The 24,760-nt window shown below is 45.8% G+C and overlaps 1 long non-coding RNA gene across 2 annotated transcripts; it reads left to right on the top strand.

Annotated features, from left to right (window-relative positions):
• Positions 1-4,029: 4,029 nt before the first annotated feature.
• LOC141276357 (uncharacterized) lies at positions 4,030-21,904 on the top strand. 2 transcript variants are annotated; one of them, XR_012325802.1, is made up of 4 exons: positions 4,030-4,934; positions 14,398-14,525; positions 18,760-18,808; positions 19,654-21,904. It is a non-coding gene; the product is annotated as an uncharacterized lncRNA (long non-coding RNA). The 2 variants fall into 2 exon arrangements; XR_012325801.1 differs by having other exon boundaries at positions 14,398-14,529.
• The last annotated feature ends 2,856 nt before the right edge of the window (positions 21,905-24,760 follow it).

The raw sequence follows: 24,760 nt of genomic DNA, 5'->3' as shown, positions 1-24,760 counted from the left end.
CTTTGTCTTGGGCAGGGAGGAGGAAAAAGGGATGCAGTCTTTGCCCCAGGGGACTGCATTCACCCCCTGCAGGTTAGTGCTAGAGTAAGGGACCCATGTAAGTTTGTCTGTGCAGCTGGAATCCTAGCAACTTCCAGCATGGAGCGACATTCTGGCCCTTGGGGGGCCCCCTGGGGGGCCCCTTGGGAACAGAAGGAGCTGAGATCACTCCCTCCCCTGAGATTCCAAGGCAGCAAGTGCCAAGAGCAAGGAAGGCTGGGAGGGCAAGTCCAGCAGGGCATTCCTGGACGGTACCGGCTTCCACCTCGCGCCAGGGAATCGGTGTGCACAAGGCTCAGGCTCTCCTAGGAGACCAAGCTTGGCACCTTTTATTACCAGCAGTGAAAGAATCCACAGAGGCCGCCGCAGTGGGCCATCTGGCTGTCCAGACCACTTAGGAAACGGCCCCTAGGAAGAGGACATTCAGGTAGGATGGAGCCTCCTGGGGTGTACCTCTCTTGCTCAGAACGCCACCCAGTGCAACTGTGCTTCCTCCATCTTTCACTTGCCTTTTTCTCCTGAATCAGGGCCCCTGGCCAACCTGCCTCAAAGACTTCTAGAAAATCTCCAGGTAGTAGGATCCCTAAAGAGCTCTTGGAGAAAGTTTTTAGGGATCCTAAAGAAAGGGCCATGCAACCCACTTGTTTAATGCTGCTTTTGCCAGGTTATCTGGAAAACTGACCCCACTCAGGTCAAATCCTGTAACTTAGCTGGTGTGGGGCAAGATGGGGCTGCCCAGCATCTCAGGTTTTGCCTCTCCAGCTGCTTCCTAGGACAGGACAAGGCGCGAGAGAGGTGCAGGACACTGGCACTGCCCAGCCTCAGATCTGTTTCAGACACCTGGCTTCAACGCCATTCTTTCTAGGTCTTGGCCAATGAACACCCCCAGAAAGCTGGAATAATGAAATTCAAGATTTGCTAGCTGCCGCTGAGTCCTCCAAGTCAATCTGAGCACCCAAGGGGATGACCCCCAAACCCTGGCCTCAGTCTCCAGTGGAGACCAACCAGATCCTAGTTCCCTCTGGACCCACCGCAGGAAGAAACCCTGGAAGCTAAGAACCCCTCGGCTTCTCTATGCAACGGGAACAAAGGGGGCTCCCCCCGCCCCATTTAAGACAAATTGATCCCACTAAGCTAGGTCTAGGTCGCCACGCTGCGCCTGGACTGCAGCTTGGATAGACTGAGCAGAGCAGGACTCAGGACACGTAAGGGCTACCGAGTTACTTTACGGCGAAGCCAAATTCGTTTAAAACTTGCAAGGACATCATGGTTCAAACATGGTCAACGGCCTCACTATAGGGTACCCAACCACCCTATGGCCCCAGAGCTCAGTGAAGGTGGAGAAACTCCTGTCTGGACACCCATGCCATTCCTGGGCGTCCCGCACACTCCGCCCCCGTGTCTGCAAGCTTTGCTCGCTTAGAGCCCGCGGGCACCAGCCGGGGACCAGACCCCGCGCAAACGCCGCCGCTGGTCCTTCTGGTTCGCGCACCCACCGCCCGCCCGGCGCAACCGCGGGCGCCCGAGTCTGGGACGGAGCAGTCTCAGGGAAATGGTCCCACAGTAGCGACCAGGCCTCCAGGTCCGGGTTACTCCCCGCCAGTGCCGCTGGGGTCCAGCAGGAAGCGATACCCAAGGCAGCCCGTGGCGCCGGGTCGTGGACCGCCCTGAGCCCAGTCCCGCAGAGAGCCCCCGCCCGCCCTCCGCCGCCTTTCCTGGGCACGATGGGGTGGTGACAGCCTCTGCTGGTCTCCCCACCCCATCCCCAGACCCTCTCCGGACCCCTGCTCACTCGGAAGGAACAGTGCCCCAGCCTGCCTTCGGAGTGAAAATTGAGCAGCTTCCAGAAAATTAACTAGAACGTGGCTTACTTTGCTTTGGGGGGTTTTGGATAAAAAAATGAACCCCACCTCTCCTCACTTCCCAACCACACAAAAGTGACCTCATTTTTTTTAGAAAATGAAATTTACTTAGTACTAGGTGAGCTTTTGCTTCCAACGCAAGCTTTCCTGTAACTACTTTGTGGACAATTGGGGGTCTGCTCATTTGACCCCCCTTTAAGCATGTACAGAGCTTTCAAATAACCGGGAGATTTAGGTATCCCTCTGTAATCATTTAGATGATGGATTGTAATGGCTCAATAGTTCCTCTGGAACCATTACGATCAATCAGGTCAAAATCCAGCTTTGGGGAAAAGTTTTTAAGCACGGGAGGTAGGCAACACGACATCCACACACACTGCGCAGATAACAGGCTCTGATAAGGTACAAGCAACGCCAGGGTCTTAGGAGAATAGATCACAGGTGAACCCAAGAGCCGGTGTTTATTGTGACAGCGACAGGCAAGTTACAGTATCAAAACTGAAAGGGAAACTGAACTGTTTTTCCAGGCAGTTCCCGTTTCCTAAGTGCTTTATGAGCACATAAGTATCTTGTAACTTTCTGTCACCTTAATAAACAAAACAATTCATGCATGCATGTATCTAGCCTTGGTTTATGAGATGTGTGAAGCACGAATATCATGTGGAATTGCATAAACTCCGGGCATACTAGCACCGGCAAAACGGAACGAAAATCACGTCTTAAATTGTGAAGATAAAATGTAAAATGTGCGCAGAGATTGTGGGGAGTTTTTACTTTTTGTACAACTATGAGTTGTCAAAATTATTTTCGACGGATCTACGTTCTAAGATTACTGAATTTTCCTTTTATTCAAAGGTGGAAATAAATGTATTAGAAACGACGCAGTGTCTAATCAAACTGTGGATGATGAAAAAAAAAGTTATTTTAACTGAATCGCGTATAGTCAGGGGGAAGCCCTGCGGACAGAATTACCTTACTACACCCGCGGCGCTACGTCGTTGACGGGCTACACAGGCGGCGGTCGGCGCTGGAGGAATGAGCGTTGGAGGTAATTAATTTCCAGACACTGGAGGGTTATTATCTGCATAGCGATTTCCGGCGAGGGAACTCGGAGCAAGTCTGGCTGCGATGTTTTATCGACAGACTTGGGGACGCAATCCTAAAGAAAACGCGCCACCTGCTGGTGAGCAAGTGACATCTCCCGGTGCCCCTTCCTCGAAAAGTCTCACATCCAGTTGTCTCCGGGGAGGGTTGTTTTTTTTTTTTCCCTTTAAATGTTCTTTTCTGAGTCACGAAATTCGCCTTTACTCATGTAAAACTACACACTGCCCTTCCAAAGAACAAACACGGATTCTGTTTTCCCTGCTCCAGATTTGTGAGGGTAGTTTTGGTTTTGTTTTGTTTTGAAGAATCCGAAATCCTTGGCAACTTTCTACCACCATTAGTTTCTGGTCCTGGGAAAAAACAGTGAACCAGGACCTACTGCGAAAGTTTTCTGCATTCTCCGAGCTGGGTTAGCGCTACCTCCTAGGTAGCTCCTTGGAGATGAGGATGCTCTGGCTCTTGCGTCCACTTCCTCCCTCCCTCCCCAGCTTGGAGGAGCATCTGGACCCGGGCCCCTCCCAGGATTCCCAGTCGGGCTTTCTGAAGAACCAAAGGAATGGAGAGGGAGAGCCTGCTTCTTCGAATCGGAGTCTCTGAAACACGCCATGCCTCCTCCTACCCTCACCTTCCTCCCAGGCAGGCCACTGGATTCCAGGTCCTTTGCTGCTCCCTTCCCTTCCTGGAATTCCCTACAGGATATTTTAGCTGGACCCTCTCTACTCCTTGGCATCAAAGCTGCAACTTAAAAAAGAAAAAAAAAGTTGTTTTAAATTTTATTGAGATGTAATTGACATTGGTTTGATACATTTATATATTGCAATATGATTACCACCACCATAGTGCTAGCTAGCTCACACCTCTGTCACTTCACATGATTATAATTGCTTTTTTTGTGGTGAGAACGATCATCATCTAGTTTCTTAGCAACTCTGAAGTTTATAATACAGTTTGCTGACTATAATCACGATGCTGTGCATCCAGAACTTACCTACGAGTTGCAAGTGTGTGCCCTCACCATCTCCACAACTCCCCCAATCCCCCGCGCCCAGCCCCTGGTGACTACCATTCTACTTTCTGTTTTACAGGTTCAGCAAAGCTGGGTCTTTGATGCTCTCTCTTCCTTGTTATCAAAGCTCTGGCTTTTGGGATAGAGACCTGAAGGGAGAAGTCCTAAAAATATACCTGTTAACATGCTCTTTGGTCTGTCTTTTGCAGACAGAAGAAGACAGGGTGTAGGAGATCCTTGGGGGCTTCGGCTGTGCTGCTCTCACAGGCCTCTATCCAACTTCCTTACAAAACTCCTTGCAGGCACCCTGGGAAGTTTAGAGCTGCAATTGCACAATTTCTAATAAGGAAGAAAACAGAGGCTGAAATTGCTTTCCAAGACCAATTATTCCAAGACTCTTACAGCACTCTTTGCAGCAAAGGCTTGAGATCATGTGCAGAGGAAACAAGCTAGGGCCCAGGGAAAGACAGGCTCCCTGCCCGTGCTCCAGGCTGTCGGAGGAGGGCTCTGCTTCCTGCCACCCATCACTCTCTGCTCCAGCAAGAGGTAGGGTTTCCCAGTTCCTTATTCTGCGCTTGCAATGAGGAGTGGAAAAGGGAAGGGACCTGACTTAGACATTCCAAAGAACTACTAAGGCCACCAAAGCTCCCTATGTGATGTGAAGCCCTGGGGTGCCTCCCGCATGCATGAACAACGATACTGACTGGATGGAAGGGGATGGGGGCTTCTGCCTCTTTAGTGTTTATGATTGGGGTCTTCCTGCATTCAGACTGTCACACTGAAGAAGTCCTGGGTCCCCAAAGTGGTGGCCCAACCGGGAGAGAAGCAACCACCCGTGGAACTTGGAAGGCATCCAGATGCAGCTCTAAGAGTGGTGTCCATCCAGCAGATGTGACTGCAACCCAAGCACTGGCACTGAGGAGGTAGGTGTGAGGTGGGCGGAGAGATTGGAATTGAAGATGCTCCATAATATTTGCCCCTTGGGAAAATCCAGAGTAACCAGCAAGCTAGGAGAGGACCAACCCCTCTGCTAGAAGAACCTTCGTTCCTGTGATTTCTGTGAAGTTCGGCTCAGGAGGAGGAGTGGTATTCGTGGATCTGAGCCATGTCATAGTATAGCTGAACATCTGCACAGAGCAGGAAACCACACTCCCTATTTCAGCCGCCATCAAGGGCCAGGTGCCCTTCCTCCCTGGTCTCAGCTGGCACTTAAAATGCGAGTCTCACCATAGCTCCCTTATTCCCAGGTGACTCCAGGCAAATCCATTTGCTGGTCATGTCTCCAATCCCCCACATGAGAACCTCTCCTCTGAAGAGAAAAGCATTTGCTGAAACACTCTGAGCAAATACAAAATTAAAAAAAGGGACATATATTAGCACAGGATTTTTCACTTCAAAATGACTAATGGTTGGGTCCTTTCGGTATATTTGGGTATTCGTTTGCATATCACATGTCAACGATAAGGGAATGGAGAGAAAACTTAAAACTAGAGCATGATTATCAATGTCTTCCAGATAAAGAATTTCTGGAATCATGGCTTGGTTTGCCAAAAATTCTGTCTGTCACAAACATTTCAGGAGATTTATCTTAGAAAGGATAAGCCATGTAGGGTAGAGGGGCTTGTGCTTTCTTAATATTGTGAGAAGATAGCCAGGGGGAGCTGCAGAAGGCCACGGGGCCCATATGAATGGAAAAAGCTGGGTTCTCAATGCCCAGGGTCCTGCATGGGCAGCAAAGTGCAGGGGATCGTGGAGAACCTCAGGGCATTTCCATCTCAAGCCACTGGGTACAAAGGCCACCCACTGAGGAAAGGGAGGGCCCACAAACACCCCTCAGCTCAGCTTAAGAGCTGGTCCTCAGCTAATTCTTGCTGGAGTGGTAACTGACAGTTAGCAGGTTAATGGTTTAAGAAAGTGCTTTCCAAAATCCCAGCCACAGCATCACCCCGAGGGTTTTCACAATGCAGATTCCCAGGCCCTGTCCTCAGAGTTTCTGATTTAGGAGGTTGGCAGGGGGCCCTGAGAGTCTGCTTGTTTTAAAAGCTCCACAGATGATTCAGATGCCGGTGGTCTTTCGAGCCCATGCAGAGTGAGAGCTGTTGGTAAAGAATGATTCTGCCCCGTGGTATCTGGGTTTTGCTAAGGAGGATTCTGAGGATTGAAAATTTATCCAAAGACAAAGAAAAGGCTCTTCATTAAAGCAGTTTATACCCTCGAGTAGGTGTTTCTTCTTTATCTTTTCCTTTTCTGTAAGAGAAGAGGTCTGGACTGGATAATCATCAAAAGCCTCTCAGTTCCAGAACTGTAGGATCCACCTTGTGCCATGGGACGATGAGTGACATGGGGGCGGGGCTTGGGTTTCCCTCCACCCACATCATGTAGGAGGCTGCCGGCAGAGGAAAAAAAGTCATTTCTGCAGAACTCCCTTGGGGATACAGAGGCCCTGGAGGGAACCAGCCAGCAAAGCTGCCCTCGGAAGTTAGGTCACACAGAGGCCACAGGGATGTGTAGGTTCAGGCACGTGGAAATTAGCTTCTGTGTTGGGAAGCTGATCACATTTGGGGTAAAGGGAGGGAACAGAGGCCTCTAACATCACCTGGTGGACCTCTCTTGTCTTTCAATCCATAGTTCATTATATGAGTGTTACTGGAAGCTTCGAGAAGGAGGAAGGTGCTAAATGGGCTACACGGTGAGACTGGGTTTGCCCACACACCCTGCGCATTCCGGATCTTTAATAGGTTGGACGGGTGGTTATTCACGCAGAAGCAGTGTAGACAGCTGAACGGAAACCCCAGGATGGCTGATTATTCCCCCGTGTCACTGGGGTCATGACATTTGGTGCCGGCCAACAGGGAATTTTTTATGTTTTTACTTTGACAGCACTTTCCAATTTTGTTTTGGTAAAAACATGTCTATTTACATGCCTCTTAATAAACATGCCACTTTACACGTCTTACTAATTTTAAAAGCAGTGTAAAGGGTTCCAGCTGAGTACGATCAATTTTAGTCACCTATGGTGTACAGATGAGGGAACGTAAACGTCTCTTTGAAAGTGTCTATACTGATTTCCTTGCGTCAGGTGCACCCAGAGCCCCTGGCTTGATGGAAAGGACAGTGATTTCAATCACTAACACCCTCGGAGTGATTTAAGGAGCTGTTGTGTGACGCCTCCAGGAGAGCGGCATTATTCCTGTCACCCCTGTTTTATTAACAGAGACGTGAGGTCAGGGGCCTCCCTGTGGCTGGGCCGAGGCTCACGAGTGCAGTCCTGGAAGTGGAAATGGGCTGAAACCTCTGAGGGCAGAGCCACACACAGTTCTTCCCAGGGTCCCCTCCTCTCCTGAGCGCGCGGGCCCTGCACTCCTGCGTGGTCGGCCTGGATCCTCACACCAAACCCAAGAGGTCAGCAAGATGATGGGCACTTTCTGTCTGAGCAGATGTGGCTTAGAAATATCACGTTACTTGTCCCAAAGTCACGTAGCTAGGTAAGTCTGGAGCCACGACTTAACCCCACGTGCATCTGATTCCAAAGCCCAAGTTCACAATGAAGGCAGCCTCCCTCGGCAGTACTCAAAGTGTGTCTGCTGGTGGCATCGGCCTCACCTGGAACTTGTTAGAAATGCAGAAGCCCAGGCCCTGCCTCAGACCTACTGACTTGGAAGCTGCAGACCCCATTCTGATCCCCAGGCCCAGGCTCTAGCCCTGCTCAGGGTCTTAGCCCTAAACATAGGATTTAATCTCAGCTTCTAGAATAGACATCTAGAAGCTGCTAGATGTACAAAATCAAAGGCCCACAGACTAAAGCCTAGAAAAACCGCATCACCCAACTCTAATGAGCCCCAGGGACCCACAAACTCTGCTTTGGCCCAAGAGTGAGCACTGTGGACTGGCCAGCAACCTGACCCTGGCCTTTCCTTTCTTCTCCTCTCCTGGCTCCAGAGGTGAGACTGACTGAGCAGAGAATCCACTGAGAAGAGTACGCAGGGCACAGCCGCTCCATAAGAAAGGGTAGGCTTCAGAGTCTGCTTTAGGAGGTGGGGGATGAGCGATGTAGAAGAGCCTAACGGTGTTTGGGGAGCAGTAGTACCTGCCTCCCTCCTCCTAGTAGAAGAGAAAATAAGAAGGGGCTCCTGGGATCTTCTCTGGTGAGGCACGAGCTTACACAGTGACGTACATATTAATCGGGATATTTGTACATTAATAGTGCATTGCTCTTGGGTCAGTCTGGCACGGGTAACATTTTTGAATTCAAAAGGCATCCGTGATAAGTGACTGACTGCATGTTAAAGTTATGTAAAGGGCTGACCGCTCACCAATCACCAAGTTCTTAAATATGCCTTCTTGTTTGATTATCCCAATCTCTGCCAAACTCAGTGTAGTTATTGTACCATCCTCATCAACACTCTGCCAACAAAAAGGAACCTGGTCTCAGCAAGTGTGCTTCATCTTCTCTTCAACTCCCCTCTTTGAAATCCAACACAGAGGACGCCGGAGTTGAGGCGCGGTGGCCCGGGGCCAGCTCCGCTGGGAGCATGCGCAGGGCCACATGCGGACGTCGGGCCGTGCTGGCGGTCTGGTCTCCCACTCCACGTGCTGTCTTCTTCCCCAGGAGCCCAGGGCTTTCACACTGGCCCTGTTCGACTTTCTCTCTTCTTCTGAGATTGGAGGGGTTGCAAGCATCACCACATCAAGGGAACTGTGCATTTTAAGAGCAGGGTCTGGAAAGAATCATGTTTAACCTACGGGATTGGCATAGAAATGGTAGAATTGCCTCTATTCCAAAAAGCACAGAGTATAAACTCTTGGAGGAACCTTAAACATATCATCTTTGACACCTCCATTTCACAGACGAGAAATCTGAACCTCCAAATACGATTTACCCGGTGACACAACTGCAACCCGGAGCTAGATTTCCTGACATCTGGAGGGGGGCTCCTTACACTTTGCTCCCCGCTCCCCCTTCCTGTGAGTCAAGTCTTGAAAGGAGGGGGTCTTACAAGGGTCTCCCTTTGTCCTATGTCTTCGGAGGACAAAGCCCGTATGAGGGAATGATGTTCTGGGTAAGAGGCCCTCTACAAACCCCGCAGGCACACTGCGGTATAAAGATGCCCCCGTGGATGCCTGGGCCTGGGGTTTGGATGACTGCTGCTCATGATGTGGCAGCCTTATGAAAACATTAAATGTCATTACTTATTTCTTCATGTCCAAAATGTATACTTCAACATTTTCTCTCTGTAGACAAGTGTCACTTTTACTGCAATCTTCAGGCCAGATGTTCCTGGTATAAGTGGTAACAGCTGCCATGCTGGCAGACGTGTGGCTCCAGCTAAGTCACTTTCCAAAAGACCCCAAAGCTCTCTCTGCAAAAACACTGGCGTGACAGGAGAAACCCATACCTGGCCCTCCTGAGCTGCTCAGGAAAGCACAGTGGAGGCTGGCACCGGGGCGTTTGGGCAGGCAGGATGCCAAACCGCTGCCGCACCTCCCTCCTCCTCGGGGATGAGCTGGAATCCCTGGGTGGGGAGAGCTGACTCTGCCTCCTTCCCTTCCGGCTTCCTTTCAAAGCAGCGTTTGTAGTGCCATCACCCATTATCCACGTCCTCGTTTGTCTCAGGACCAAGTCGTTTCCCCTGTTTTCTGTCACCCTCGCCATAGCCTTCTATGATCTTAAGTTGACATGCTATTGTTTTTGAACTTCGCTCAAGTTGCAGCCGCCTGGTAGCATTTATCTTCTCAGTTCCCTTGGGCCTTGGTGAATTCCTCAACAAGGTCCCATCTCGGCATCAGCGTTTCCAGAAAATACAGGCCCAATTTGCTTCCATCTTGAGCGAAGACTGGGGACTTGACTCAGCCAGAAAAATAACGCTTGCCTTTGCAATTTTTGGCTCTCGAGCTGAACAGCCTATTATCCAAGAATGTCATCCTGTTGGGTAAAGCTGAATTTATATGACAGGCACATACGTGGACAGGCACACAGACACTCTCCGGGCATCACACAAGGGAGCTAAGGGTGGCTGCAGCGTGAGGCTTCCTCCAAGAGGTGGCGAGCTCATTCAGAGTTCTGGCTCCTCCAGATGGGAGTGAGGCCAGCTCTGGGCAAGAGGAAATCGTGTTGGTGTTGCTAGAATCCGGCGAGATGTGCACTCAAAGGATGGACGACCTCCTGGGCCTGAGCTTTCAGGAGGTCGGTGGTGGCAGAGTTCATTCGGTCCACGGTCTCCAGGAGTCGTCCAGCCACTGGCCCCCAGCCAGGATCCTGGGCCTAAGCCCTGTGAAGGAACAGCTCCCACCATAGAAAGAACTGGGCTTTGGGATCACACAGAACTGATTTCTAGTCCTGACCTTGCCTCTTACAAGTTATTTGTTCTGGGCAAAGCTGCTTAATCGCTTGACACCTCATCTGTAAAAACAGGATGAACACCTGTTCTATGGGATTGCTGTGATTAATGAACCAATATTTGCAAAGCTCCTGGTACAAAGGGAATAACAATTGTTCTCTCCTTCTTCTGCTGGGACCAGATGATGATTTCATCACTTCTTGAGCTGAGATGTCTTTTAGGAGAATTCCCACCTCAAAAATCAGGACTGTTTCCAAGCCTGTGCCAGTTATTACACCACTTGTGCTCAGTTCCAGCCCACCTTTCCACGCTCTGCTCTGTGAAGCTGGGGCTGGGACCCTGTGAACTACATCTTCCCTCTCCCAGCTGTTCGATGCTGTGAATAGGTAGGGGCGGGGCGAGGGTGGGTACTGGAAGGCAGTTTGCTCACTGCTTTCAGTGTTGCTCTAGGGCTGCACCTCACTCAGCATCACGGGTGGTTCCGGTTTCCAGCTTCATCCAGCGCTCCCAACACCAGCCTCATCGGGCCCCGTGGAGTGCCCTCCCCTCAGATAGCTGAGCCCCTGCCCCATGGACTTCCTCTTCTGAGCTCCTGAGCCTTCCAGAAGCAGGAGGGAAGTGCTGCTTCCCCAGAGGGCTGAGCCCCAGCTCTACAGGGTCCGTCCTCCTGAGAACCCCAACCTTTGCCTTTGTATCCTCCCCCTTTCCCTTGGCGTCCCTGCGCTGCTCCCACTGTGCTTTCTTAGACACCCCTGCCCACTGAACCCATTTTCTCTATTAAATTCTCTCTGTTGAAATGCCTCACAGGATTTCTGTTTTCCCTGCAAGACTGATCGTTACAGGGACCCCATGTCCCAGTTTGCCTAGATTATCCTGATTTATACTAGTTTCCCTGCCATCTTGTCTTGTTTAGCATTTGTCCCAAACACAACTGTCTTGGTTTCTGTGAGATCACTGGAGACATAGTTGTCCCCTTTAACAGGCCACATGGCAAGGGCTTGAAGCACATGCATATATTAGGCTTCTAATGCAGATTTCTATTGTTTCTCTTTGATCTAGAGCCATATTTGTCATCTCTACTTTGGAACAGAGCATTCCCATTGACTTTAAAAAGGGGACTTCCGGAACACAGCTTAGTATTGGAGCTACAAAAGCATGGCTCATGCTACCTCTATCTTGTAATTCTACGAATTAGCCCATGAGTGGCTGTCTCCATGCGCCCTTCCTAGCCCAATCTAGGGAAGTGACCTGTCCCACTTAAAAGGCTTTACATACAAAGACTTTATTTTGAAATTTTTTTCACACCGTGGTCTCATTTCCTATGCAATCCTAAAATGACTGGAATCAGCGCTGTTTCTGAGTCTTTGATGAAGGTGTTCTCTTCTCTTGGAGTAACGTTCTCCTTCTTTTCAAACTCCTCATGGATTATCCTCTCTTCTGCTCAAGTATCACCATCTCCTTGAACCCTTCCCCCACAGCGGGTGTCTCTGCTCTCTTACAAACCCATTCCACGTAACTCTCTGACTCACTTTTGGCACTTGATCACTTCTTATTGGGCTTGGTATCTCTTACATCGGGATCTTATATTGCTATAACTTTAAATGCATCCTTAACATGTCAATTTGATCAAATGCTAAGTTCCTTGATAGAACTGCCTATACTTCATCTTTGAATCCCTCACAGCACAGATCAGTCTTTTTATTTCCACTCTAGTAACATGAAACTTCTTCTACCGAGTCCCTTTACATCCATCCCTCGCGCCTTCCAAACTCAGACATGTCACCGGATATTTCTGTTCACGTTTTCCTCTGCTTGGAGTTCTTGCCCCCTTCACCCAACTTATCCCTCCAGCCTCCTCCTGCAGAAGCTTCCTCTAACACTGCAGGCTGAGCTAAGTCCCCTCCTTCTCTACTACCATCGTGCTCTGTCCCAGCCCCTAGCGCTGCACCTACCACATTATACTGAAATCACTTCTTAGATGCCTGTCTCTTCTGATGGTCTTCTCTATAAGCTCCAAGGATAAATGATGTGTCTTGTGCACCTCTGTACTCACAGGACGTAACATAATGCCTGTCACATAGGAGGGACTTGATAAATGTGTGTTGACCTAAACTTAATACATTTTTGCTGAATGATTGAATGACATCGATGCAGCAAATCCGTGAGCTGCCATTTTTCTCCCCTGGACACATGTTTATCTCCTTCTTCCCCTGCCAAAACCCCAACGATTGCTTCACTGTGCTGTATAATCTTTCTGTCAGGTCTCTGACACACAAAACACATGTAATCATTCCATTATGAGGCCTGGCACTAAGTTTAAGCTGAGTGTACAGATTTATTAGATCTTGTACCAGGAAACCAGTGAGGCAGAGAGTTTAGGAGGATTTCCAAAGGGGATGTAAAATGTTCATGAGCCCTTGTACTTCGAGGCAATTCTATGCTCCCGTGGGGGCCTCAACTGTCCTTGCAGATTGTGTTTCTCCATCTTCCTTTAAAATATGCAGGCAGGCGACTGCTGTGGACTGACATGTAAAGGAAAGCGAGGGTCAAGGGCAACGAGCAACCTGCATATTCATCGCTCGTCATAGCCCCACTTCATGACTAGCTTGCCCTGCACTATTACTCACTGTTTCTGTGCAAAGACAAGTCACACACAGTTCAGACAACCTGTTACTCCAAAGTGCACTTTGCACACTGGCTAGTCTGCTCTGCTGATATGATTGTGAGCACTGGGTGCAGACGACACCCAGTGGGCGCTCTGACGGTCCCCAAGTGTTTGCTGTCCCTGCTTCCCCAGGAATGTGTCCCTCTCCAAATTTTAAGGCTCAATTTAAATCCCACCTCCTCTAAAAAGCTTCATCAACCATTCTGGCTTCTAGGACTCTCTCTTAAAGCTCCAAAGACGAATGGCTCCCAGTGTAGTGCTTCATGGCATTGTCTTAAAAAAGAGTTTAGTGTAAAGAGCCCTGGACTGGGGTTTACAAAGCTCACATACCGATTCCGGGTCCCTTTGTGACCTTGGCTAAATCACTTCACAGTTCTGAGTTTTTCTCCCCTAACCTCCTCTCGTCTCCCTCCTCCCCCGCTTCTCCTTCTTCTTCCTCCTCTTCCTATATTTTCTTTCCCTCATCCTTTTCCTTCTCCCCCTTTATTCTTTTCCTCCTCCTGCTTCCTCCTTTTCTAGGAGATGGGACAGAATAACACCTGTCATGGGGAGGATCTCTTTGACATGTATGTGCAAACATGGTGGAGACTACAGAGTGTATGAGAGCTAAGGTGGTGACTGGAAAGGAAGGGATGTAGATGCTTTTATTTCATAGACCCTGGCTGCCTTCAGGAGGAAGGTGGCAGCAGGAGGCAAAGTCCGGTTGCAAAAGGCCAAACAAATTTGGGAAGAATGAATTCCAGAGATGGAGGCCAAGTTTGAATTGAATGAGTATCACTGACAAAGCATTCATTAAGGGGGCCTGAAACCAAAGGACGGATCATCCGTACGGTGGCCAAACCCTAGGAACAACCACAGCAATTGCTGATTCCAATACAGTTAACTTAACAAGCATCACTGAGTACCATATACCGGGAAAGGCACCAGAGAGGCAGTGGTGGAGAAGGCACAGTCCTTGTCCTTACTAGAGTTTCCAATCTACTGGGGAAGACAGACAGGTGGACAGGCATGGAAATGCAGAGTGGAAGGTATTATAAAAAGGGGGAGTACAGGGTGCTATTGGAGGATACAGGGGAGCACCAGGCTTGGTTTTGGGAGTTCAAGGAGGTGACATCAGACTCAGGGATGCAGATGGCAAATAAGGAATAAATAATAAGAAGCCTGAGAGCAAGGACCTGAGGCCTCACTTCACTGGAGGGCTTTGCTGTGAAACTGACAAAGCTAAGCTTCAGATCCCCTTACTTGTCCGGGTCCTTTCCAAGACCCTGGCAGGCCTCTAACAATGCAAAATATTGTTATGTGATTTTGTACATTTTGAAAAAGTAAGATATTAACTGAGATTACTTAAGACTGTCTTTTCTTTCTACTCTGACTTTCCTTCAGTCATCCTTTCCTTCATGCAAGCATGGCTTCCAGGAAGACTCCCACACTCACCTTGCAAAATGACCTTGAAGGTGAAGACCGGAGGCGATACAGGGATATGCATGTGTTCCAAGATGCCCCCACCAGAAGTATGTGAGTAGAGGGGGGGAAAAAAAACATGGATGGAGCTAGCAGGTAGTCTATAGGAAATTCTTTCAACTTTACTCACTCTTATATGAGACACCTGATAGAGGTTTTCCTAAATCTTAAAAAATTTACATTACCAATAACAAATTACAAAATTGAAATAAAGTTCCCAAAACTAAAAATGGTAAAAAATAAATTTCGATCAATCATACTGGAGGAAAGACTAAGTTATCTTTTAAATCTCTCTATACCAAATTTTATTTTTACATGAAATGGTCATCAAAGAGATTATAGCCAAAAGTGTAGGGACAATCCATTACAGAGGTGTATTAGGCAATTAATTATTAAAAATATTAAGTTATGATTTAGGATTTTGTGATGTACACGATATTTGTCAGTTCTTTAAAATATATGATGTTTTATGATTTCTTTTCTCTTTCTAAACAGATATTCACTTTCATACCTAATTTTGTTTTTGTAATTTTGAATTCTTCCTTTTAAGGAGGGCAACCCAAATCCCATAAGCTTCAGGCTTTTCCAAACCTAGATCCACCCTGGTTGACCAGGTATATTCTTGGAACTGGTGGGACTCAGTTCTGTTGTCATTGACAGTTTCTCCATAAGTGGTTGTACTTCTTGATCGTTGTGCAAAACCAGTGCCCGAGGCTCGCATCTCTTCTGGAGGCTGTACCCCACTGGCTGAGAGCCCCTGGCTCCCTGAACCCATGAACTGAGCCCTGAGGGAAATCCTCAAAGGCCTGAGGAGCCTAGGGTCCCCAGGAAGGATGTTATCTACTGGAAGGGGTTTGTTGGTGAAGATACCAAAAGGCTGGTTGGGGTGCCAGCTGGCGTAGCCAGGAGAACTGTTTGGGCAAAGTGTCTCAAGTGACATGGAGAACATAGAGGGAACCTAGGATAGAATGGGGACAGTATGGGACCTCAAAGGGTGGGAGAAGAGCAAATGCTTGTCAAAATCAGGCAGAGGATGCCTTTGAAGAACTTCAGACCACTCCCAGATGGCAGAGAAATGGGGTCTGCGCAGCACTTGGAGAGGCTGCAGACAACACCTGACACCAGCCTGTGCGCTCACAAAGGGAGGAACAGTCACATTCTCTAGGAGATTAGAGTTGGAGACCCAGGGTAGCAACAGCTCAGGAAAGAATGAGGGAGACAGAGCCGGTAAAGCTCAGTTCACACTGGGATTGGCTGGCTGTCTGCAGAGAAAGATACTCTTCTGTCGCTCTAATTTTGTTCTTTTTGGGCAAATACCTAAAATGAGCTTTGGACATTAATAAACTTAACCCCTGTGTTAGGGTTCTCCAGACTATCTATCTCTATGTATCTATGTACGTATCCATCTGTCTACCTAGCTGTTTATCATCATCATCATCATCTTTATCATCTATTTATCTGAAAAGAGGTTTATTATAAGAAATTGACTCACAGGATTATGGAGGCTGAGAAGTCCCAAGATCTGCAGTTGGCAAGCTGAAGGCTCAAGACACCTGATGTATAGTTTTAGTCCAAAGGTCTGAGAACCAGAGCACACGTGGCATAAGTGCCAGTCTGAAAGCTGGCAGGCTGGAGACCCAAGAAGAGTCAATGTTTCAGTTCAAGTTTGAAGGCAGGAAAAGACCAATGTCCCAACTCAAATAGTCAAAGCAGGAGGAGTTCCCTCTTACTCAGCCTTTCTCTTCTAGTCAAGTCTTCACCTAACCGGATGAGGCCTACCCACACTGGGGAGGGCACTCTGCTTTACTCAGCCTAAGGATTCAAACGTTAATCTCATCCAGAAACAGCCTCACAGATACACCAGAATATTGTTTGGTCAAATGTCTGGGCATCCTGCAGCCCAGTCACATTCACACATAAAACTAACTGTCACAACTCCAGCCCCTGTTTGTTTTATCTCCTGGAAAGTGTGAACAGGTAGAAGAAAAGGAGGGAAAATGTAAAACTGGTCTTTTAGGGCCTGGAGAAACAGAGAATACCCTGTCTCACCCTTTAACAAGAATGATATCAATCAGTGTAGGTATAGTGAAGACTGGGTAGGAGCAGGGGTTACTTCTGGGGATGTTTTGTATCCCAAACACAAGTAATTCTTCTAATTTTTACTATTTCTTGATTGATTCTTATTTTCTCAATTGGACTTAAAGTTCTCTTAGGGCAAGAACTGCCCCCCGCAACCATACCTTCCCCGCCCCACCCCCCCGAACGCACACACCCCATCCACCCAAGGCTGAGCTGACTAAATGCTGAATAATTCACAGACAATGCCCCTAGGTCTCAAGAGCGTTGTTACCTGAAACATCCGTTGTGCTTTTTAAGGAAGAATAGTTTCCTTCTTTTAGAATAGTCTAGAACTCTATTCTATCGAGGGTGTATAAAATATTTAAAGACCCTAAAACAGCTAATTTCTAAAATAAGGAATAAAATGAAAGCCACAAATGCATCGCAAAAGCAATCCTTCCTTAAATGAGGTCTCACATCTCATCACGGTGATTCATACAGAATAGTGTCTAAACCTGGATCGCTACACCAGGAGCAGAAATTCAAACAAGCTCACAAGAAATTCAAATGCATAATTTGTGAGATAAGTATTACCTATTTTAGCAAAGGAAGAAGAGTTTAACCAAAATACATGATTACACTTGATTATATTGAATATTAATCTAAACAAACCCTAATTTTAATAATTTTACATTTTTCTTGCTGAAGTAAGGAAGAATGTGTAGATACATGGCATATATGCCATTTTAAAAATTATCATGACCATACAGCTTTAATTTTTTCATCTTATTTTTGACATGGCTGTATTTTTAAATCCCTAATCAAAACAAGGACATTGAGATGACACTTCTATTCCATGCCTTTTAGATATTATACATTGAAAAAGTTAAGTATTGAAGCTACCCTACAGGTGACTCTGCTCTGTATTTAGCAGAAGAAAAATTATTTGGAAAAATGAAGTTGAGGGCCCTCAGCTTGGGAAGTTACCAAGTGAAATCTTTATGTTCATGTTCAAAAACAGAAAATCAAAGACTTTGGATTCTGTGTGAAGCATAAGTCTCAGAGTAACTCAGTGCCTCCAAAATCACATCTGGGCACTTAAATTTTAAGAGCTTAAAAGGAAGTCATGTGGAAATTCTTCTGAATGGAGTCATAGACACTTGGTTTCCGAGGAGTGATCTTTGATCAGCGCAGGTAGACGTTACTAAGAACTTGGAACGATGGGGTATAAACATCATGTTCTGACCCCCTTCTGGGAGCAGGATCATGTCTACACTGTATCACTGGGCAGTGGGATGACATGCATGGGGAAGAATGGGACTCTGATCCCAAATGGCCAATGTTAGAAAGTGTCCCTCTATTCTGACTCAGGCTGTCCCTTGACCATCAGCCCTGACTGGTCTCCTACAGTCCTGACCTCACTCTCTATTGGCCGCCCTCTGTCCACCCAGAGCTGACCTCAGTGAGTCCATCCTGAAGCTGGCCTGCATACACTCTTCTTGCTGGACGGTCTGCTCTTAGGAGGCTCTGATGACCTCAGCAGCAGTCCTCTGCTGGAGGGTCCTAGCCCTTCCTGACAGTGCAGTGCCCCACTATGGATGGGAATTTGGAGTACTGTTTTGTCAAGAAAAAAGCTGAATTAAAGGCCTTCCTTGCTTCCCTATTTTCCCCACATAATGACATGGATACTGCCCCACAGCAGCCTGAGATTGCCCACATCAGTGCACTTGGGCATTTCCTGGCCCCTTCTTGATGTGGCTGAGTTTGTGGTCACAGGAAAACAAAAAGAAATGAAATAACACTCTACAGCACTCCCTGTGGTTGGTTCCCTTCTTGCTGCTCGCATCCAAAGAGCTTTGCTAAATGAAAAATCCCAGAACATTAGGCTTTGATGGGACTCTTGAGATTTTATTAACTCTCTAAGTTTATAATTTAGAATACTGAAACCAAGAGAGAGAAATTTTCTAAAGTTGGAATGCTAGCGACCGGCTGAGCTGGCCCTGGAATCCTGGTCTGGGTGATTCCCTGCCCAGTGTTCCCTCTACTCCAAAGGCTGCACCTTCAAAGAGTTGTTGCCTTAAAAGCATCATCAAACCAACTTTGAACATTCACATTCTTAATGAGCAAGGTACTGGCCGAAATGTCCCTTTGCTCAAGGACTTGAGAACTGTTCTGTGGTCTCTCCACTAGGTAATTTGCTCAGAGAAATGCTTTGTCTTCCAACAGATGGAGAGATGGATGACTGATGTCCAGGCTGGGGGCGAAGCATCTACAGGTACTGCTTATGCAAAACGAGAGTAGGCAGAAACCTCTAGCTTATTTTTCACCTCCTCTCCCTTTCAAATAACTATATTTGTATTTCTAATACATGAAACAGTTAACTCTGTAGAAGGAGAGTTAGAGACGGTACCTAATCCCAGCTTGATGCAATTACTTTAACATGAATTTAAAATAAAATTAAAGTTAACAGTTTAAACTGATGTTTGAGGGTTTTAAAAAGATTTAGTTTCCTTTGGAACCACTGTGTTATTTGATCCAGTACAATCTTTTTGAGCATAACATCTTTACCCAAGTACCATTACTACTAGATTATGCCCATAGGTTGAGTTACAAATGTCTAAAAATCTTAAAATTATTAAGCTCAGATTAGAGTGTTCAAAGACTACAGTGTTATTTTAGTCTCCTGCCATATCCTCCATTTACTATAAACTTGTTATATTGGCATTCAAATAAAATGTCATAAAGCAAGTATGTAAGAAGGTGTTTGGGGTTTGTTTCAGGCTTCTGTGAGCCAAGTTTGCATGGCAACCAAGACGTATAACAGAAACATTCAAATGGTCTTCATAAAAAGAAATGCAGAGCAGAGCTCAAGAGTGGGGCAACTTCTAAGTTGGGGCAGACTATCAAAGCTGGTCAGAGCAATGACTGAGGGTCTAGGTAGGGACAGCATGTCACCCAATATTGTCTCAACAGTAGGTATCCCAAGTCCCTCTTTGCTGTGGCTGCCAAGTGCTAATGCATTGGAGGCAAGCCTCTAGAGATGCAGCTGCATGGAATTTGCAGACGTTACAGTTGAAAGGACCCTTAGACGCCATGTTAACCAAACCCCTTGCTTTACAGGAGAGAAAATGGAGATCCACAGCTGTGATTTGTTCCCAATCACAGAGGTCTGCTTGTCTACTCGTAGCAGAGGCACAGAAATATGCTCTTACCCGTTTTCTCTGTTTTAGTGGATTCTCTTTTGTTTTCCTTATAACTGAATTTGCATTAAAAAGGCAAGTGTGGGGACTTCCCTGGTGGCGCAGTGGTTAAGAATCCGCCTGCCAATGCAGGGGACACAGGTTCACGCCCTGGTCTGGGTGCTCCCACGTACTGGGGAGCAACTAAGCCCGTGCACCACAACTACTGAGCCTGCGCTCTAGAGCCTGTGAGCCACAACTACTGAAGCCCGCGTGCCTAGAGCCCGTGCTCTGCAACACGAGAAGCCACCGCAATGAGAAGCCCGCGCACCGCAACGAAGAGTAGCCCCCGCTCGCCGCAACTAGAGAAAAGCCCGCGAGCAGCAACGAAGACCCAACGCAGCCAAAAATAAACAAAAAATTTTAAAAAGCCAGTGTGGATACAAAAGGCTTGCATTTGGACATTGCCTAGATGGTTTTGGTGACAGAGCCAGCAGGATCTCTTCTACCCACCAAACTGGCCTGCTCCTTCTTCAACTGCAGACACTGATATCCACCACCCTAGTTTCTATTCCGGTAATCAAAAGTACATATTGGGTCCCTCTTTACTCTTAGCTTGTTAAGAACCCTGGCAAAGTATATTTGTCATGAAGCTGCAAATCCAGATGGCTCTGCAGTACAATGGAGTGGAAGGTCTCGTAACTGACGTCCTTTTAACCACTTGACCAGTCTAATGAACACCCTTCATTTCCTGTTTTCATTTGTAATTTTCACCAATCTTTAATTACGGAAAATGTTAAACGCATTCAAAAGCAAACCGAAAAGTATAATGAACTCCCAAGTGTCCCTAGAAGTAGGATTGCTGAATCAAAGGTTTCATGCACATGTAATCATGCTGGATATCACCAATTCCTCCTCTCCGTGGGGCTAATTTACATCCCCATCAACAACGACATGAGAGTGCTAATCTCCCCAGCCTCAACAACTGCGTATGTTGTCAGTAATTGGGATTTTGGCCAATATAATACGTGAGAAATGGCATATTTCCCTGTAGCTTGAGTATGCATTTTCTTACAATGAGTGAGGTTAAACATTTTTCCGTATGGGTTACGAACCATTTGTATTTCTTTTCTGTGAACTGTGTGCTCATACTTCTAGACGATTTTTCTATAGGGTTGTTAAAATTTTTATTTTCTCTTTCAGCTGTTCTTTCTATATTATGTTAATCAATATAAAATTGCTATTTTTGAACACTGACAAGTGAAGATTTTTGCGTGGTTGAACCCTAGCATTAGGTATATAATCCTTGTGTGATATGTGGCCAATATTTGTTTACTGTCTTTTTTACTTTTCTTATTATTGTCAAGCAAATTATTTTTAAAAATTTTAAGTAATCAAACTAATTTTTTTCCTTATTGCTTATTGCTGTTGGATTTTGAGTCATCTCTAGCAAAGTTTTCCCCATGGACATAATATAAGGAATTTACCCTCTCTCCTTTTAGTGCTTATCATGGTTTCATTTTTAAAATTTTTACATTTTAAATACCTGGTCATTTTAAATATTATCCTGATAATTTATCCTAGCATACGGGGTAAGGAATATATCCAATTTTATCTCTAACCATGTCACTATCCAGTTATCTCACCGCCACTTATTAAAGAATCCATCCTTCCCCTCCCCAATTTGAGATGCCACCTCTATCATATACTAAATTAAAAAAAAATATTTCTGGAGTTTTAATGTCTTTCTACTGGTCTGCCTATTCATGCACCAGTGTTATACTGCATAATATGTTTCAAATATTTAGTAGGCTAACTTCCTGCATTGCTTCTTTTTTTTAGGGGTTTCCTTACATTCTTCCTTATTTATTCCCCCAAATAAATTTTATAATCAACTCATCTAGTTCTAGGAAAAAATTTAGTGATTCTCATTTTTCCAGGTTTATTGAGGAATAATTGACAAATAAAGTTGTATAAAGTGTATAACAGGATGATGTGATATACACATACATTGTGAAATGATTTCCACAATCAAGCTAATTGACACATCCATCACCTAACACAGTTAACTCTTTTGTCTAAGTTGAAATCTTAGGCCATGCATTGGCATGGTTTATCTAAGTGAAACAATAGGAATTCCAATTAGTGAACCCATATTTTAACTAAAAAGATTTGGCCTTCTATTAAAAGACTGATGATTAAATATATTGTGTCAGCTTGTGTTTTCCAAAGATGGCCACAAAAATATCTCCCATCCCACACGCTCTTTTGTACAATAGGACCTTGTCACTTCTCCATCAAGAAGTGGAGCCTGTGTCCCCTCCCCCTGAACTTGGGTGGACCTTTGCAACTGCCTCATGGACCTCCACTGAAGGATTTTCATTCTGTAATTGAAGTATCACTGCAATTGTTCCCTACTTCATACATAAAGATTGCTAATTTGGGGACTTCTCCGGCGGCGCAGTGGTTAAGAATCTGCCTGCCAATGCAAGGGACATGGGTTCTACCCCTGGTTTGGAAGGATCCCACATGCCACAGAGCAACTAGGCCCGTGCGCCACAATTACTGAGCCTGCGTCCTAGAGCCTGTGAGCCACAACTACTGAGCCCATGTGCCGCAACTACTGAAGCCTACGCGCCGCAACAAAGAGTAGCCCCCGCTCGCCGCAACTAGAGAAAGCCCATGCGCAGCAACGAAGACCCAACGCAGCCAAAAATAAATAAATAAATAAATTTATTTTTTAATAAAAAGATTGCTAATTTTATAGAAAGGAAGTTTTCTTGAGAAAATATTCTGATTGATAGTAACTAGTCACTTTTTGTAAGTTAACTGCACGTTTTCTCTAACATAATTTTTTTCAGCCCTACATACAGTAACACTGAGGAATATGGAGATGCAGAAAAAAGATGAGTATGCTTAAACCAGATTATTTTCAGACAATTACAACAATCATAGAAAGGAAGACTAGAGGCCACTGAAAGATTAAGACGTAAGTTTCCAAGCATCTACATGGTTTTGTTTGGTGCAGCTAAGAGCCTGACATTTAAAAAAAAAAACATAAAAACTAAATAAAACATTTTCTGGGGTTTGCCATTGTGGTGATCCTTACCTGAAGTGGAGAGGAAAGCAAGGACATCATCATCTACAATAGGCTTGCCACAGAAAATACAGGACACCAGTTAAATGGGAATTTCAGATAAACACAAAATGTTCTTAGTGTATTCCAAATCTTATATAGGACATACTAAAAATATTTTTTGTTTATCTGAAATTCAAATTTAACTAGGTGCCTTAAATGTTTTTATTTTTTTATTGAGTAATAATTCATATGACATGAAATTCACCAATTAAAGTATAAAATTTAAGGGTTTTTAGTATATTCACAGAGTTATACAATTATTACCATAGTCCGTGTTTTGACCACTGTCATCGCTCCAAAAGGAAACGAGTACCTATTAGCAGTTACCTGACATCCGTGCACCCAGCCCGAGGTACCACTGATCTATGTTTCGTCTCTATACACTTGCCTAGCTGGACATTTCATATAATTGAATCATATAATCCACAGTGCATCCTGTATTTTTATTTTCTACATCTGACAGCCCTCGCCCAGATCCAATTGCCTAGAGCAATTAAAAGTAATTTTAACCAAAGAGAATATAAAGGGAAAGTAGATTCGCGGCAGCCGATAGGGAAAGTGGCACATGGAGAACCTGGAGGTGCTTCTCCTCACCACATTGCGTCTCTTATCATAGGCACCAAAGCCAAGTGCAGCCAGTCACTCTGGCTAGTTTAAGGACAAACATTCTTTCCTAAAGGAAACCCACAGCAACTCTAGGAGAGCCAGAGAATCAGACCAGCTGCTTTGTAGCCTAGAACGACACCCAGGCACATCACAGAACAGCTTGCAACGGGAATCTCATCACCTCTGTGTCCAGGTGCTGTGGGGCACCCCACAGACCCTGCACCAGGGATGCTGTTGCTAGGACCTCTGCCATCACTGCATCTGAAAGCCTTGTGTCTCCACTGGGCTCTACTAGCCCCCCAGTCCAGGAAGAGATTCCACACTGGACTTCCTCTTCATCAGCATGCAAAAGATGGGGCAAAAACGGATTTCAAGAACAAGTCCATCTCTAATTCTTGCAGCCTGGGTGGTGAGTACAATCGACGGCAACTGGGGTCCCATTCCTGTGCCCTGGCTGCATGAAGACTAGAAAAGTTAGTTTTTAGCTCCTACCTTGGGGAGGCAGGACCCATAATGTGGGAAAAATACCAAACTACGAGAGAGACTTTCTAAAGATTCAGGGCCACCATAAATATGACATGGATCCACCACGACCACATTGACCATCTCTTTTCCCTGCTTTGCTTGGGAAGATGTTGAAGTGACTGCTGGCACCAGAAAGGTGAAGTTGGGTAAGAGAATGATGCCAGGCAACTCTCTGAAGCAGAGGATCCAGGGCCCTTGGAAGTGAGAAAACATCTGCGGCCCAAGAATACTGGGACATTTATGATGCCTATAGTTCCTAGACACTCTTATTTTTGGAATCTCCACCTCAGTATAACAAATGTATTAAAATTCACCCACATGCCCTATTAAATATAAATGTTGCCCATACATTTTTTGGAAATTCCTTCATAATTTTCCTTTTAAAACTATTTTTGTTTCAGGTAGTTTATTACATTTAAAAATTATAATGATTAATTCACAAGGATCACACAAGCTCGGGAATTCTTACAAAATAAGAAAATTGAACATACAATTCCTTTCAAGGATTATTTTTACTAATATCAAATTTAACAATGAAAACATTTGCCATCATGTGACATTTTCCAGACATCCATTAACAAACCATTACTTTTGATCTTTCAGTTTTCTGTTTGTCCTTTGGATACAAATAATAATTTCATGCTTCAACCTTTTACAAGGAGCATTGAAACGCTTAATGGCTAAAACAACACTGGGAGGATATTCCTATATAAAATTATCTGTGGGATGTGTTGGATAGTTAAACAAAATCCAAGATGAGAGAATAGCATCAACTGCA

Source organism: Tursiops truncatus, chromosome 14, assembly GCF_011762595.2.
Source record: "Tursiops truncatus isolate mTurTru1 chromosome 14, mTurTru1.mat.Y, whole genome shotgun sequence".
Lineage (NCBI taxonomy): Eukaryota > Metazoa > Chordata > Mammalia > Artiodactyla > Delphinidae > Tursiops > Tursiops truncatus.
This window is presented reverse-complemented; position numbering and strand designations above follow the sequence as displayed.